The sequence below is a fragment of the Osmerus mordax genome, chromosome 27, assembly GCF_038355195.1.
Source record: "Osmerus mordax isolate fOsmMor3 chromosome 27, fOsmMor3.pri, whole genome shotgun sequence".
Lineage (NCBI taxonomy): Eukaryota > Metazoa > Chordata > Actinopteri > Osmeriformes > Osmeridae > Osmerus > Osmerus mordax.
In genome coordinates, this window is record NC_090076.1 from 338,915 (window position 1) to 353,150 (window position 14,236).

General features: G+C 53.8%; 27 non-coding genes across 27 annotated transcripts; 16 read left to right on the top strand and 11 right to left on the bottom strand.

The window, feature by feature from the left end:
- Window positions 1-214: 214 nt before the first annotated feature.
- Window positions 215-287, bottom strand: trnak-uuu (transfer RNA lysine (anticodon UUU)). Its single transcript has one exon. It is a non-coding gene; the product is annotated as a tRNA-Lys (tRNA).
- A 536-nt stretch (window positions 288-823) lies between these two features.
- Window positions 824-895, top strand: trnaw-cca (transfer RNA tryptophan (anticodon CCA)). The gene has a single exon. It is a non-coding gene; the product is annotated as a tRNA-Trp (tRNA).
- Window positions 896-1,234: 339 nt separating this feature from the next.
- trnan-guu (transfer RNA asparagine (anticodon GUU)) lies at window positions 1,235-1,308 on the top strand. Its single transcript has one exon. It is a non-coding gene; the product is annotated as a tRNA-Asn (tRNA).
- Window positions 1,309-1,389: 81 nt separating this feature from the next.
- Window positions 1,390-1,463, top strand: trnat-agu (transfer RNA threonine (anticodon AGU)). The gene has a single exon. It is a non-coding gene; the product is annotated as a tRNA-Thr (tRNA).
- Window positions 1,464-1,753: 290 nt separating this feature from the next.
- trnay-gua (transfer RNA tyrosine (anticodon GUA)) lies at window positions 1,754-1,843 on the bottom strand. Its single transcript is given in 2 exon segments — window positions 1,754-1,789; window positions 1,807-1,843. It is a non-coding gene; the product is annotated as a tRNA-Tyr (tRNA).
- A 404-nt stretch (window positions 1,844-2,247) lies between these two features.
- trnak-uuu (transfer RNA lysine (anticodon UUU)) lies at window positions 2,248-2,320 on the bottom strand. Its single transcript has one exon. It is a non-coding gene; the product is annotated as a tRNA-Lys (tRNA).
- A 536-nt stretch (window positions 2,321-2,856) lies between these two features.
- trnaw-cca (transfer RNA tryptophan (anticodon CCA)) lies at window positions 2,857-2,928 on the top strand. The gene has a single exon. It is a non-coding gene; the product is annotated as a tRNA-Trp (tRNA).
- Window positions 2,929-3,267: 339 nt separating this feature from the next.
- trnan-guu (transfer RNA asparagine (anticodon GUU)) lies at window positions 3,268-3,341 on the top strand. The gene has a single exon. It is a non-coding gene; the product is annotated as a tRNA-Asn (tRNA).
- Window positions 3,342-3,422: 81 nt separating this feature from the next.
- On the top strand, window positions 3,423-3,496 carry trnat-agu (transfer RNA threonine (anticodon AGU)). The gene has a single exon. It is a non-coding gene; the product is annotated as a tRNA-Thr (tRNA).
- A 290-nt stretch (window positions 3,497-3,786) lies between these two features.
- trnay-gua (transfer RNA tyrosine (anticodon GUA)) lies at window positions 3,787-3,876 on the bottom strand. Its single transcript is given in 2 exon segments — window positions 3,787-3,822; window positions 3,840-3,876. It is a non-coding gene; the product is annotated as a tRNA-Tyr (tRNA).
- Window positions 3,877-4,280: 404 nt separating this feature from the next.
- On the bottom strand, window positions 4,281-4,353 carry trnak-uuu (transfer RNA lysine (anticodon UUU)). The gene has a single exon. It is a non-coding gene; the product is annotated as a tRNA-Lys (tRNA).
- Window positions 4,354-4,889: 536 nt separating this feature from the next.
- trnaw-cca (transfer RNA tryptophan (anticodon CCA)) lies at window positions 4,890-4,961 on the top strand. The gene has a single exon. It is a non-coding gene; the product is annotated as a tRNA-Trp (tRNA).
- A 339-nt stretch (window positions 4,962-5,300) lies between these two features.
- trnan-guu (transfer RNA asparagine (anticodon GUU)) lies at window positions 5,301-5,374 on the top strand. The gene has a single exon. It is a non-coding gene; the product is annotated as a tRNA-Asn (tRNA).
- An 81-nt stretch (window positions 5,375-5,455) lies between these two features.
- Window positions 5,456-5,529, top strand: trnat-ggu (transfer RNA threonine (anticodon GGU)). Its single transcript has one exon. It is a non-coding gene; the product is annotated as a tRNA-Thr (tRNA).
- A 290-nt stretch (window positions 5,530-5,819) lies between these two features.
- trnay-gua (transfer RNA tyrosine (anticodon GUA)) lies at window positions 5,820-5,909 on the bottom strand. Its single transcript is given in 2 exon segments — window positions 5,820-5,855; window positions 5,873-5,909. It is a non-coding gene; the product is annotated as a tRNA-Tyr (tRNA).
- A 404-nt stretch (window positions 5,910-6,313) lies between these two features.
- On the bottom strand, window positions 6,314-6,386 carry trnak-uuu (transfer RNA lysine (anticodon UUU)). Its single transcript has one exon. It is a non-coding gene; the product is annotated as a tRNA-Lys (tRNA).
- Window positions 6,387-6,922: 536 nt separating this feature from the next.
- Window positions 6,923-6,994, top strand: trnaw-cca (transfer RNA tryptophan (anticodon CCA)). Its single transcript has one exon. It is a non-coding gene; the product is annotated as a tRNA-Trp (tRNA).
- Window positions 6,995-7,333: 339 nt separating this feature from the next.
- On the top strand, window positions 7,334-7,407 carry trnan-guu (transfer RNA asparagine (anticodon GUU)). Its single transcript has one exon. It is a non-coding gene; the product is annotated as a tRNA-Asn (tRNA).
- Window positions 7,408-7,488: 81 nt separating this feature from the next.
- On the top strand, window positions 7,489-7,562 carry trnat-agu (transfer RNA threonine (anticodon AGU)). The gene has a single exon. It is a non-coding gene; the product is annotated as a tRNA-Thr (tRNA).
- Window positions 7,563-7,852: 290 nt separating this feature from the next.
- On the bottom strand, window positions 7,853-7,942 carry trnay-gua (transfer RNA tyrosine (anticodon GUA)). Its single transcript is given in 2 exon segments — window positions 7,853-7,888; window positions 7,906-7,942. It is a non-coding gene; the product is annotated as a tRNA-Tyr (tRNA).
- Window positions 7,943-8,346: 404 nt separating this feature from the next.
- On the bottom strand, window positions 8,347-8,419 carry trnak-uuu (transfer RNA lysine (anticodon UUU)). Its single transcript has one exon. It is a non-coding gene; the product is annotated as a tRNA-Lys (tRNA).
- A 536-nt stretch (window positions 8,420-8,955) lies between these two features.
- Window positions 8,956-9,027, top strand: trnaw-cca (transfer RNA tryptophan (anticodon CCA)). The gene has a single exon. It is a non-coding gene; the product is annotated as a tRNA-Trp (tRNA).
- Window positions 9,028-9,366: 339 nt separating this feature from the next.
- Window positions 9,367-9,440, top strand: trnan-guu (transfer RNA asparagine (anticodon GUU)). Its single transcript has one exon. It is a non-coding gene; the product is annotated as a tRNA-Asn (tRNA).
- An 81-nt stretch (window positions 9,441-9,521) lies between these two features.
- Window positions 9,522-9,595, top strand: trnat-agu (transfer RNA threonine (anticodon AGU)). The gene has a single exon. It is a non-coding gene; the product is annotated as a tRNA-Thr (tRNA).
- Window positions 9,596-9,885: 290 nt separating this feature from the next.
- On the bottom strand, window positions 9,886-9,975 carry trnay-gua (transfer RNA tyrosine (anticodon GUA)). Its single transcript is given in 2 exon segments — window positions 9,886-9,921; window positions 9,939-9,975. It is a non-coding gene; the product is annotated as a tRNA-Tyr (tRNA).
- A 404-nt stretch (window positions 9,976-10,379) lies between these two features.
- On the bottom strand, window positions 10,380-10,452 carry trnak-uuu (transfer RNA lysine (anticodon UUU)). Its single transcript has one exon. It is a non-coding gene; the product is annotated as a tRNA-Lys (tRNA).
- Window positions 10,453-10,988: 536 nt separating this feature from the next.
- Window positions 10,989-11,060, top strand: trnaw-cca (transfer RNA tryptophan (anticodon CCA)). Its single transcript has one exon. It is a non-coding gene; the product is annotated as a tRNA-Trp (tRNA).
- Window positions 11,061-14,236: the final 3,176 nt, after the last annotated feature.

Sequence of the window (14,236 nt, forward strand, 5' to 3'; positions counted from 1 at the left end):
GGTTCAGCCGAAAGCTTGGTGACAGCTGGCTTTTTGCGTCCTTTGTCTCAAAGTAAGGCGTGCCACCAAGTCACGCTGTGTAGTTTGAACACACAGCTCACGCAGGGACTCGAAAGCTGGACCCTCAAGATTAAAAGCTTCCATTGCTTCCTCAAAGTGAGGTATATGAGAGAGAGTCAAAGGTGGACCGCTCCGACAGGGTTTGAACGCACGCCGCCCGAACAGGGACTTGAACCCTGGACCCTCAGATTAAAAGTCTGATGCTCTGCCGACTGAGCTATCCGGGCTCTGGAAGGACGGAAAACACAGGGTGTTTCGTGGAACTTGCGCATGTAAATCTCCTCGCCCACACGAACCCTTAAGGATCGTATGGCGAATCCCTGGCAAGTGTAGCGGGGTTTGCTCGTTGAAGAATGGAAGTACTTCGCCAATCGTCAGCATTAGTGAACACGCACCCGTCCAAATACCTTTGACAATGGATTTGTTCAAGTAAGGACAATATGGATCGTATGAAGGAGTTAGATTTTGAACTTGTTATGAGATTGGTTTCAATGAACAGCTGCAGGGGTCACGAGACTGAGTCTGCGTGATCTCAGTCAGGTTGCAATTAGAATTGCGTTTTTGGGGACGTGTTCTGTGGAATCGTTCAGGTAGTGTTGCACAGGCACTAATCTCGTTGAATCCCAGGAGAAGCTTGGCGACGTCCATTGGAACGTCAATCCTGATGGCGTTCACGCCATAGTTGGTACTCTGAGCGCACTTTGCGGCACAGCGTTTGCACATCAGAGTCCACGTCTGAATGTTGCCTCCTTGCATGCACGTGGGCCTCGTGGCGCAACGGTAGCGCGTCTGACTCCAGATCAGAAGGTTGCGTGTTCAAATCACGTCGGGGTCAGCGGAGATTATGTGTGGCCCTCCATCGGGAAAAGGACGTCTTTCTTGCGGACGCAGTGAGAGCTCACTCTTTTACAGAACTGGCAAAATCAAGCTCTGATTGCTTTCCCTCAAAGTGAGTCATGCCACCACTTCTAGGCAGGGCAAAGAAAAGCCATTCAAAGGTTGTGGGTTGGAGTCCCACCAGAGTCGTTGTCTTTGCTTCCCAAACTCCCGTTGACAGATCACAGGAAGAGTTATTAGTATGGCCGCTCCTCCTCCTCTTCATCATGGGGAGTTTTGGCCCACGTCTCCCAGCGTTTCCTTCCATTTTTTCGAGTCCTGGTCCTGTGGAGACAGGGTCTCTGTGGCGCAATTGGTTAGCGCGTTCGGCTGTTAACCGAAAGGATGGTGGTTCGAGCCCACCCAGGGACGAGTGTTTTCTTGTTTGAAAACCTTAAAGCACCTAACCGAAGAGAAAACAGCAGCCTGAGCCCGTCGTGGAGCGCCAAGCAAGGCGCCGTGGCTTAGTTGGTCAAAGCGCCTGTCTAGTAAACAGGAGATCCTGAGTTCAAATCTCAGCGGTGCCTTTTCTGGCGCAAGAGGAAGCCAAGCGCTCCCTGGTGGTAGGTTCATTTGAAAGCTTAGCCTTGCAACTTGGCCCTCATCTTTGACAGTGAGCGAGCAGAGTGAGCCCGAGGAAGCAGAGCTCTCCCTGGTGGCCTAGTGGCTAGGATTCGGCGCTCTCACCGCCGCGGCCCGGGTTCGATTCCCGGTCAGGGAAACCTGTTTTGAGACCTCTTTTAAAATGGGGGCGGGTTTCCCTGCCGGTAGAGTAGCCTTGCTGTCGGATAGGCAATATTTGACCCCAAAACATGCCTCCTTCGAGCCGGATTTGAACCAGCGACCTAAGGATTTCTAACCGCGTTTGACCTACAGTCCTCCGCTCTACCAACTGAGCTATCGAAGGGTGAACGAGAGAGGGGTTTTTTCTGGCGAGGAAGGCATGCGATCCCCCATTCTCTCTCCAGTTGAGATACGAAAGAAGAAAGCCTTTGCTGACGCAACGGTCTTTCAAGCCTCTCCCTGGTGGTCTAGTGGCTAGGATTCGGCGCTTTCACCGCCGCGGCCCGGGTTCGATTCCCGGTCAGGGAACTTTAGGTTCAGCCGAAAGCTTGGTGACAGCTGGCTTTTTGCGTCCTTTGTCTCAAAGTAAGGCGTGCCACCAAGTCACGCTGTGTAGTTTGAACACACAGCTCACGCAGGGACTCGAAAGCTGGACCCTCAAGATTAAAAGCTTCCATTGCTTCCTCAAAGTGAGGTATATGAGAGAGAGTCAAAGGTGGACCGCTCCGACAGGGTTTGAACGCACGCCGCCCGAACAGGGACTTGAACCCTGGACCCTCAGATTAAAAGTCTGATGCTCTGCCGACTGAGCTATCCGGGCTCTGGAAGGACGGAAAACACAGGGTGTTTCGTGGAACTTGCGCATGTAAATCTCCTCGCCCACACGAACCCTTAAGGATCGTATGGCGAATCCCTGGCAAGTGTAGCGGGGTTTGCTCGTTGAAGAATGGAAGTACTTCGCCAATCGTCAGCATTAGTGAACACGCACCCGTCCAAATACCTTTGACAATGGATTTGTTCAAGTAAGGACAATATGGATCGTATGAAGGAGTTAGATTTTGAACTTGTTATGAGATTGGTTTCAATGAACAGCTGCAGGGGTCACGAGACTGAGTCTGCGTGATCTCAGTCAGGTTGCAATTAGAATTGCGTTTTTGGGGACGTGTTCTGTGGAATCGTTCAGGTAGTGTTGCACAGGCACTAATCTCGTTGAATCCCAGGAGAAGCTTGGCGACGTCCATTGGAACGTCAATCCTGATGGCGTTCACGCCATAGTTGGTACTCTGAGCGCACTTTGCGGCACAGCGTTTGCACATCAGAGTCCACGTCTGAATGTTGCCTCCTTGCATGCACGTGGGCCTCGTGGCGCAACGGTAGCGCGTCTGACTCCAGATCAGAAGGTTGCGTGTTCAAATCACGTCGGGGTCAGCGGAGATTATGTGTGGCCCTCCATCGGGAAAAGGACGTCTTTCTTGCGGACGCAGTGAGAGCTCACTCTTTTACAGAACTGGCAAAATCAAGCTCTGATTGCTTTCCCTCAAAGTGAGTCATGCCACCACTTCTAGGCAGGGCAAAGAAAAGCCATTCAAAGGTTGTGGGTTGGAGTCCCACCAGAGTCGTTGTCTTTGCTTCCCAAACTCCCGTTGACAGATCACAGGAAGAGTTATTAGTATGGCCGCTCCTCCTCCTCTTCATCATGGGGAGTTTTGGCCCACGTCTCCCAGCGTTTCCTTCCATTTTTTCGAGTCCTGGTCCTGTGGAGACAGGGTCTCTGTGGCGCAATTGGTTAGCGCGTTCGGCTGTTAACCGAAAGGATGGTGGTTCGAGCCCACCCAGGGACGAGTGTTTTCTTGTTTGAAAACCTTAAAGCACCTAACCGAAGAGAAAACAGCAGCCTGAGCCCGTCGTGGAGCGCCAAGCAAGGCGCCGTGGCTTAGTTGGTCAAAGCGCCTGTCTAGTAAACAGGAGATCCTGAGTTCAAATCTCAGCGGTGCCTTTTCTGGCGCAAGAGGAAGCCAAGCGCTCCCTGGTGGTAGGTTCATTTGAAAGCTTAGCCTTGCAACTTGGCCCTCATCTTTGACAGTGAGCGAGCAGAGTGAGCCCGAGGAAGCAGAGCTCTCCCTGGTGGCCTAGTGGCTAGGATTCGGCGCTCTCACCGCCGCGGCCCGGGTTCGATTCCCGGTCAGGGAAACCTGTTTTGAGACCTCTTTTAAAATGGGGGCGGGTTTCCCTGCCGGTAGAGTAGCCTTGCTGTCGGATAGGCAATATTTGACCCCAAAACATGCCTCCTTCGAGCCGGATTTGAACCAGCGACCTAAGGATTTCTAACCGCGTTTGACCTACAGTCCTCCGCTCTACCAACTGAGCTATCGAAGGGTGAACGAGAGAGGGGTTTTTTCTGGCGAGGAAGGCATGCGATCCCCCATTCTCTCTCCAGTTGAGATACGAAAGAAGAAAGCCTTTGCTGACGCAACGGTCTTTCAAGCCTCTCCCTGGTGGTCTAGTGGCTAGGATTCGGCGCTTTCACCGCCGCGGCCCGGGTTCGATTCCCGGTCAGGGAACTTTAGGTTCAGCCGAAAGCTTGGTGACAGCTGGCTTTTTGCGTCCTTTGTCTCAAAGTAAGGCGTGCCACCAAGTCACGCTGTGTAGTTTGAACACACAGCTCACGCAGGGACTCGAAAGCTGGACCCTCAAGATTAAAAGCTTCCATTGCTTCCTCAAAGTGAGGTATATGAGAGAGAGTCAAAGGTGGACCGCTCCGACAGGGTTTGAACGCACGCCGCCCGAACAGGGACTTGAACCCTGGACCCTCAGATTAAAAGTCTGATGCTCTGCCGACTGAGCTATCCGGGCTCTGGAAGGACGGAAAACACAGGGTGTTTCGTGGAACTTGCGCATGTAAATCTCCTCGCCCACACGAACCCTTAAGGATCGTATGGCGAATCCCTGGCAAGTGTAGCGGGGTTTGCTCGTTGAAGAATGGAAGTACTTCGCCAATCGTCAGCATTAGTGAACACGCACCCGTCCAAATACCTTTGACAATGGATTTGTTCAAGTAAGGACAATATGGATCGTATGAAGGAGTTAGATTTTGAACTTGTTATGAGATTGGTTTCAATGAACAGCTGCAGGGGTCACGAGACTGAGTCTGCGTGATCTCAGTCAGGTTGCAATTAGAATTGCGTTTTTGGGGACGTGTTCTGTGGAATCGTTCAGGTAGTGTTGCACAGGCACTAATCTCGTTGAATCCCAGGAGAAGCTTGGCGACGTCCATTGGAACGTCAATCCTGATGGCGTTCACGCCATAGTTGGTACTCTGAGCGCACTTTGCGGCACAGCGTTTGCACATCAGAGTCCACGTCTGAATGTTGCCTCCTTGCATGCACGTGGGCCTCGTGGCGCAACGGTAGCGCGTCTGACTCCAGATCAGAAGGTTGCGTGTTCAAATCACGTCGGGGTCAGCGGAGATTATGTGTGGCCCTCCATCGGGAAAAGGACGTCTTTCTTGCGGACGCAGTGAGAGCTCACTCTTTTACAGAACTGGCAAAATCAAGCTCTGATTGCTTTCCCTCAAAGTGAGTCATGCCACCACTTCTAGGCAGGGCAAAGAAAAGCCATTCAAAGGTTGTGGGTTGGAGTCCCACCAGAGTCGTTGTCTTTGCTTCCCAAACTCCCGTTGACAGATCACAGGAAGAGTTATTAGTATGGCCGCTCCTCCTCCTCTTCATCATGGGGAGTTTTGGCCCACGTCTCCCAGCGTTTCCTTCCATTTTTTCGAGTCCTGGTCCTGTGGAGACAGGGTCTCTGTGGCGCAATTGGTTAGCGCGTTCGGCTGTTAACCGAAAGGATGGTGGTTCGAGCCCACCCAGGGACGAGTGTTTTCTTGTTTGAAAACCTTAAAGCACCTAACCGAAGAGAAAACAGCAGCCTGAGCCCGTCGTGGAGCGCCAAGCAAGGCGCCGTGGCTTAGTTGGTCAAAGCGCCTGTCTGGTAAACAGGAGATCCTGAGTTCAAATCTCAGCGGTGCCTTTTCTGGCGCAAGAGGAAGCCAAGCGCTCCCTGGTGGTAGGTTCATTTGAAAGCTTAGCCTTGCAACTTGGCCCTCATCTTTGACAGTGAGCGAGCAGAGTGAGCCCGAGGAAGCAGAGCTCTCCCTGGTGGCCTAGTGGCTAGGATTCGGCGCTCTCACCGCCGCGGCCCGGGTTCGATTCCCGGTCAGGGAAACCTGTTTTGAGACCTCTTTTAAAATGGGGGCGGGTTTCCCTGCCGGTAGAGTAGCCTTGCTGTCGGATAGGCAATATTTGACCCCAAAACATGCCTCCTTCGAGCCGGATTTGAACCAGCGACCTAAGGATTTCTAACCGCGTTTGACCTACAGTCCTCCGCTCTACCAACTGAGCTATCGAAGGGTGAACGAGAGAGGGGTTTTTTCTGGCGAGGAAGGCATGCGATCCCCCATTCTCTCTCCAGTTGAGATACGAAAGAAGAAAGCCTTTGCTGACGCAACGGTCTTTCAAGCCTCTCCCTGGTGGTCTAGTGGCTAGGATTCGGCGCTTTCACCGCCGCGGCCCGGGTTCGATTCCCGGTCAGGGAACTTTAGGTTCAGCCGAAAGCTTGGTGACAGCTGGCTTTTTGCGTCCTTTGTCTCAAAGTAAGGCGTGCCACCAAGTCACGCTGTGTAGTTTGAACACACAGCTCACGCAGGGACTCGAAAGCTGGACCCTCAAGATTAAAAGCTTCCATTGCTTCCTCAAAGTGAGGTATATGAGAGAGAGTCAAAGGTGGACCGCTCCGACAGGGTTTGAACGCACGCCGCCCGAACAGGGACTTGAACCCTGGACCCTCAGATTAAAAGTCTGATGCTCTGCCGACTGAGCTATCCGGGCTCTGGAAGGACGGAAAACACAGGGTGTTTCGTGGAACTTGCGCATGTAAATCTCCTCGCCCACACGAACCCTTAAGGATCGTATGGCGAATCCCTGGCAAGTGTAGCGGGGTTTGCTCGTTGAAGAATGGAAGTACTTCGCCAATCGTCAGCATTAGTGAACACGCACCCGTCCAAATACCTTTGACAATGGATTTGTTCAAGTAAGGACAATATGGATCGTATGAAGGAGTTAGATTTTGAACTTGTTATGAGATTGGTTTCAATGAACAGCTGCAGGGGTCACGAGACTGAGTCTGCGTGATCTCAGTCAGGTTGCAATTAGAATTGCGTTTTTGGGGACGTGTTCTGTGGAATCGTTCAGGTAGTGTTGCACAGGCACTAATCTCGTTGAATCCCAGGAGAAGCTTGGCGACGTCCATTGGAACGTCAATCCTGATGGCGTTCACGCCATAGTTGGTACTCTGAGCGCACTTTGCGGCACAGCGTTTGCACATCAGAGTCCACGTCTGAATGTTGCCTCCTTGCATGCACGTGGGCCTCGTGGCGCAACGGTAGCGCGTCTGACTCCAGATCAGAAGGTTGCGTGTTCAAATCACGTCGGGGTCAGCGGAGATTATGTGTGGCCCTCCATCGGGAAAAGGACGTCTTTCTTGCGGACGCAGTGAGAGCTCACTCTTTTACAGAACTGGCAAAATCAAGCTCTGATTGCTTTCCCTCAAAGTGAGTCATGCCACCACTTCTAGGCAGGGCAAAGAAAAGCCATTCAAAGGTTGTGGGTTGGAGTCCCACCAGAGTCGTTGTCTTTGCTTCCCAAACTCCCGTTGACAGATCACAGGAAGAGTTATTAGTATGGCCGCTCCTCCTCCTCTTCATCATGGGGAGTTTTGGCCCACGTCTCCCAGCGTTTCCTTCCATTTTTTCGAGTCCTGGTCCTGTGGAGACAGGGTCTCTGTGGCGCAATTGGTTAGCGCGTTCGGCTGTTAACCGAAAGGATGGTGGTTCGAGCCCACCCAGGGACGAGTGTTTTCTTGTTTGAAAACCTTAAAGCACCTAACCGAAGAGAAAACAGCAGCCTGAGCCCGTCGTGGAGCGCCAAGCAAGGCGCCGTGGCTTAGTTGGTCAAAGCGCCTGTCTAGTAAACAGGAGATCCTGAGTTCAAATCTCAGCGGTGCCTTTTCTGGCGCAAGAGGAAGCCAAGCGCTCCCTGGTGGTAGGTTCATTTGAAAGCTTAGCCTTGCAACTTGGCCCTCATCTTTGACAGTGAGCGAGCAGAGTGAGCCCGAGGAAGCAGAGCTCTCCCTGGTGGCCTAGTGGCTAGGATTCGGCGCTCTCACCGCCGCGGCCCGGGTTCGATTCCCGGTCAGGGAAACCTGTTTTGAGACCTCTTTTAAAATGGGGGCGGGTTTCCCTGCCGGTAGAGTAGCCTTGCTGTCGGATAGGCAATATTTGACCCCAAAACATGCCTCCTTCGAGCCGGATTTGAACCAGCGACCTAAGGATTTCTAACCGCGTTTGACCTACAGTCCTCCGCTCTACCAACTGAGCTATCGAAGGGTGAACGAGAGAGGGGTTTTTTCTGGCGAGGAAGGCATGCGATCCCCCATTCTCTCTCCAGTTGAGATACGAAAGAAGAAAGCCTTTGCTGACGCAACGGTCTTTCAAGCCTCTCCCTGGTGGTCTAGTGGCTAGGATTCGGCGCTTTCACCGCCGCGGCCCGGGTTCGATTCCCGGTCAGGGAACTTTAGGTTCAGCCGAAAGCTTGGTGACAGCTGGCTTTTTGCGTCCTTTGTCTCAAAGTAAGGCGTGCCACCAAGTCACGCTGTGTAGTTTGAACACACAGCTCACGCAGGGACTCGAAAGCTGGACCCTCAAGATTAAAAGCTTCCATTGCTTCCTCAAAGTGAGGTATATGAGAGAGAGTCAAAGGTGGACCGCTCCGACAGGGTTTGAACGCACGCCGCCCGAACAGGGACTTGAACCCTGGACCCTCAGATTAAAAGTCTGATGCTCTGCCGACTGAGCTATCCGGGCTCTGGAAGGACGGAAAACACAGGGTGTTTCGTGGAACTTGCGCATGTAAATCTCCTCGCCCACACGAACCCTTAAGGATCGTATGGCGAATCCCTGGCAAGTGTAGCGGGGTTTGCTCGTTGAAGAATGGAAGTACTTCGCCAATCGTCAGCATTAGTGAACACGCACCCGTCCAAATACCTTTGACAATGGATTTGTTCAAGTAAGGACAATATGGATCGTATGAAGGAGTTAGATTTTGAACTTGTTATGAGATTGGTTTCAATGAACAGCTGCAGGGGTCACGAGACTGAGTCTGCGTGATCTCAGTCAGGTTGCAATTAGAATTGCGTTTTTGGGGACGTGTTCTGTGGAATCGTTCAGGTAGTGTTGCACAGGCACTAATCTCGTTGAATCCCAGGAGAAGCTTGGCGACGTCCATTGGAACGTCAATCCTGATGGCGTTCACGCCATAGTTGGTACTCTGAGCGCACTTTGCGGCACAGCGTTTGCACATCAGAGTCCACGTCTGAATGTTGCCTCCTTGCATGCACGTGGGCCTCGTGGCGCAACGGTAGCGCGTCTGACTCCAGATCAGAAGGTTGCGTGTTCAAATCACGTCGGGGTCAGCGGAGATTATGTGTGGCCCTCCATCGGGAAAAGGACGTCTTTCTTGCGGACGCAGTGAGAGCTCACTCTTTTACAGAACTGGCAAAATCAAGCTCTGATTGCTTTCCCTCAAAGTGAGTCATGCCACCACTTCTAGGCAGGGCAAAGAAAAGCCATTCAAAGGTTGTGGGTTGGAGTCCCACCAGAGTCGTTGTCTTTGCTTCCCAAACTCCCGTTGACAGATCACAGGAAGAGTTATTAGTATGGCCGCTCCTCCTCCTCTTCATCATGGGGAGTTTTGGCCCACGTCTCCCAGCGTTTCCTTCCATTTTTTCGAGTCCTGGTCCTGTGGAGACAGGGTCTCTGTGGCGCAATTGGTTAGCGCGTTCGGCTGTTAACCGAAAGGATGGTGGTTCGAGCCCACCCAGGGACGAGTGTTTTCTTGTTTGAAAACCTTAAAGCACCTAACCGAAGAGAAAACAGCAGCCTGAGCCCGTCGTGGAGCGCCAAGCAAGGCGCCGTGGCTTAGTTGGTCAAAGCGCCTGTCTAGTAAACAGGAGATCCTGAGTTCAAATCTCAGCGGTGCCTTTTCTGGCGCAAGAGGAAGCCAAGCGCTCCCTGGTGGTAGGTTCATTTGAAAGCTTAGCCTTGCAACTTGGCCCTCATCTTTGACAGTGAGCGAGCAGAGTGAGCCCGAGGAAGCAGAGCTCTCCCTGGTGGCCTAGTGGCTAGGATTCGGCGCTCTCACCGCCGCGGCCCGGGTTCGATTCCCGGTCAGGGAAACCTGTTTTGAGACCTCTTTTAAAATGGGGGCGGGTTTCCCTGCCGGTAGAGTAGCCTTGCTGTCGGATAGGCAATATTTGACCCCAAAACATGCCTCCTTCGAGCCGGATTTGAACCAGCGACCTAAGGATTTCTAACCGCGTTTGACCTACAGTCCTCCGCTCTACCAACTGAGCTATCGAAGGGTGAACGAGAGAGGGGTTTTTTCTGGCGAGGAAGGCATGCGATCCCCCATTCTCTCTCCAGTTGAGATACGAAAGAAGAAAGCCTTTGCTGACGCAACGGTCTTTCAAGCCTCTCCCTGGTGGTCTAGTGGCTAGGATTCGGCGCTTTCACCGCCGCGGCCCGGGTTCGATTCCCGGTCAGGGAACTTTAGGTTCAGCCGAAAGCTTGGTGACAGCTGGCTTTTTGCGTCCTTTGTCTCAAAGTAAGGCGTGCCACCAAGTCACGCTGTGTAGTTTGAACACACAGCTCACGCAGGGACTCGAAAGCTGGACCCTCAAGATTAAAAGCTTCCATTGCTTCCTCAAAGTGAGGTATATGAGAGAGAGTCAAAGGTGGACCGCTCCGACAGGGTTTGAACGCACGCCGCCCGAACAGGGACTTGAACCCTGGACCCTCAGATTAAAAGTCTGATGCTCTGCCGACTGAGCTATCCGGGCTCTGGAAGGACGGAAAACACAGGGTGTTTCGTGGAACTTGCGCATGTAAATCTCCTCGCCCACACGAACCCTTAAGGATCGTATGGCGAATCCCTGGCAAGTGTAGCGGGGTTTGCTCGTTGAAGAATGGAAGTACTTCGCCAATCGTCAGCATTAGTGAACACGCACCCGTCCAAATACCTTTGACAATGGATTTGTTCAAGTAAGGACAATATGGATCGTATGAAGGAGTTAGATTTTGAACTTGTTATGAGATTGGTTTCAATGAACAGCTGCAGGGGTCACGAGACTGAGTCTGCGTGATCTCAGTCAGGTTGCAATTAGAATTGCGTTTTTGGGGACGTGTTCTGTGGAATCGTTCAGGTAGTGTTGCACAGGCACTAATCTCGTTGAATCCCAGGAGAAGCTTGGCGACGTCCATTGGAACGTCAATCCTGATGGCGTTCACGCCATAGTTGGTACTCTGAGCGCACTTTGCGGCACAGCGTTTGCACATCAGAGTCCACGTCTGAATGTTGCCTCCTTGCATGCACGTGGGCCTCGTGGCGCAACGGTAGCGCGTCTGACTCCAGATCAGAAGGTTGCGTGTTCAAATCACGTCGGGGTCAGCGGAGATTATGTGTGGCCCTCCATCGGGAAAAGGACGTCTTTCTTGTGGACGCAGTGAGAGCTCACTCTTTTACAGAACTGGCAAAATCAAGCTCTGATTGCTTTCCCTCAAAGTGAGTCATGCCACCACTTCTAGGCAGGGCAAAGAAAAGCCATTCAAAGGTTGTGGGTTGGAGTCCCACCAGAGTCGTTGTCTTTGCTTCCCAAACTCCCGTTGACAGATCACAGGAAGAGTTATTAGTATGGCCGCTCCTCCTCCTCTTCATCATGGGGAGTTTTGGCCCACGTCTCCCAGCGTTTCCTTCCATTTTTTCGAGTCCTGGTCCTGTGGAGACAGGGTCTCTGTGGCGCAATTGGTTAGCGCGTTCAGCTGGAGCCCCCGCCGTTGTCCCTTGGGGAGCTGGAGGGAGCACTGAGGCGCATGGGCTGGCGGAAGGTGCCGGGCCTCGATGGGCTGCCGGCCGAGTTCTATCTCAAGTTTTGGGATGTGATCGGGCCGGCGGTCCTCGAGGTCCTCATCGAGGTCCTCAGCACGGCGACCCTGGGAGGGTCGATGGCCGACGGGGTGCTGTCCCTCCTGTCGAAGGGAGGGGACGGCACCGACCTGGGGAACTGGCGGCCATTGACCATGCTGTGCGTGGACTACAAACTGTTGGCCAAGGTCTTGGCGGACCGGCTGCGCACAGCACTCCCGGGCGTCGTGCACGAGGACCAGACCTGTGGCGTAGGGGGCCGGTCCGCGCGCTGGAATCTCCAGCTGCTCCGGGACGTCATAGCCTGGGCCGGGGACCGCGGGCTGCCTCTGATGGTAGCCGGCCTCGACCAGGCAAAGGCGTTCGATAGGGTCCACAGAGGTTTTTTGTTTAAGGTGTTAGAGAGGCTAGGGATAGGGCACGTGTTCATCGGGTGGCTGAGTACTCTGTACTCGGCCGTGGGGTGCACGGTTTCTATCAATGGGCACTTGGGACAGAGGTTTGACTTGGTCTCAGGGGTTAGGCAAGGGTGCCCGCTCTCACCCCTGCTTATCATCCTTTATATGGAGCCCCTGGCGGCGGCCATTCGGGCCGACCCCGGTGTTGATGGGATACTGGTACCAGGTAGCGGGGGCCTACGGGTCAAGATGACTCAGTACGCAGACGACACCACTCTGCTGCTGGGGAGCGACGCTAGCCTGATCTGAGCCTTGGAGACCTTCCAAGACTTCACGAAGGCCTCTGGTGCGGTGCTCAACCTCACCAAGTCGTCAGTGAAGTTCTTTGGGCGCTGGAGGGGAAGGACGGATGTACCAGGGGGGCTGGCTCACTGTGCAGGGCCCCTGCGGATCTTGGGGGTGCATTTTCAGGCAGCCCAGTGCGCCACGGCCAACTGGACCAGGCGCCTAAACGCGGTCGAGCGGAAGTTGTCCCTGTGGAAGGCCAGGACTTTGACATTCGTGGGGAAAGTACTGGTCCTGAAGATGGAGGTGTTGCCGACTCTCCTCTTCCTGGCTTACGTGTATCCCATGCCGGCCGGCATGCGGCGGCCCTTGACGCGGCTCGTGTTTCGCTTCCTCTGGGGGGGGAGATACGAGATCGTGTCGAGGGTCCGCATGCTGGCCCCCGTGAGTCAGGGGGGGAGGGACGTGCCGAACTTCCCGCTGAAACTTGACTGCGTGTTCGTTTGTTTTCTTTTGGGAGAGTTGTCCAGTCCGGTGCTGCACCCTTCTGGGCACTTCCTACGTTTTTTCTTTTCGTATCAGGCGAGGCACTTGATAGAGTGGTCCAACCTGGGCCCCCGGGCGGAGCAGCTGCCGTGGCACTTTGGCCAAGCGGCCAAGTGGATGAAGCTGCACCCTGCGGCCAGGGACCCGGTAATGGGCCTGAGTCAGAGGGCCCTGTATGCCGAGTTGGTGCAGGGAGTCTGTGCGCCGGCCGTGGTGGGGATACCCGCCGCGGTCTGGTCGTCAGTACAACTGCCCGGTCTTGACAACGGTCTCAAAGACCTGAATTGGCTGTGCCTTCACAAGGGCCTGCCGGTGCGGGAGATGCACCGGCACGGCCTGGCACGGACCTCGGTGTGCCCGCGGGCCACCTGTAGCGGTGACGAGTCCATAAGACACGTCATGTGGGACTGTCCTTTTGCGGGGGTAGTGTGGGCGAGGGCGGGGGTTTTGCTGGGCAGGGTGGTCACGGGGTTTAGGCTCACATGGGTGAGGGTGGAGAGGGGTGTGGGGTAGTCAGGGGGGAGGCGTAATCGCTTCCTCCTGTGGCTGATCATCAGCCTTTTTAAACGGGTGTTGTGGCAGGCGAGGAAGGAGTGGGTGCAGAGAGGGGTGGACTGGGGGGTGGAGGGGTGTGTTAAGAGGGTGGAGGATAGTCTACGGGTGAGGGTGGGGGTGGATGTGAGGAGGTGGGGGATGCACGCGGCCAGAGAGAGGTGGAAGGGGGGTCTTGGCCTCCTGTGAGGGGCGAGGTTTTTTTTGGGTGGTGTTGGTTTTTGTGTGGGAGGGTCACCCTGTCTGTGTTTTTTGTGTTTTGCTGGGATTGGCCCCTGAGCGTGGCCTTTGGCCCAGTGAGGTCCTGATTGTGTCCCTGTGTACCCTGCCCCTGGGTGAAGCCTCAGATTTTGTGTATTGCCCCTACGGGTGGTTGGTGTGCGTTTATTGTTTCCTGTTATTCCTATTATTTGTTTTATTTAAGGATTTCACTTGTGTGTGTAAGGGGCTGGGGGTGTGGGGGTTTTGGGAAGGGCGATGGTTTATTGTGGTGTCTATGAGGTGTTTATGGGGATTGGGGTTTGTGCGGACAGTGTCGGTTGGGTGAGTGGGGTCTAGGCCCCACGCCTTTCTTGTGTTGTGTCTGTTGTGAATAAAACTTTTAAAACTAAAAAAAGTTCTCTGAAGCCAGACGTCACGTGGCCCATCTGCTTGCCGAGGCCGTCCAACCTGCAATCTGGCATAAGGGTCCGACGGCGGTTTTGTCTGGTTCTCTGGTTGGACAAAAAAGAAAGAAATAAATAAAGTGGTGAGAGAGGTCCGGCCGCGGTTTTCTCTGTTTCTCTGGTTGGACCCAAAAAACAAAACAAAAAAACAAGTGGTGAGAGAGGTCTGGCCGCGATTTTCTCTGTTTCTCTGGTTGGACCCAAAAAAAGAAAATCAAAACAAAGTGGTGAGAGAGGTCCGGCCGTGGTTTCTCTG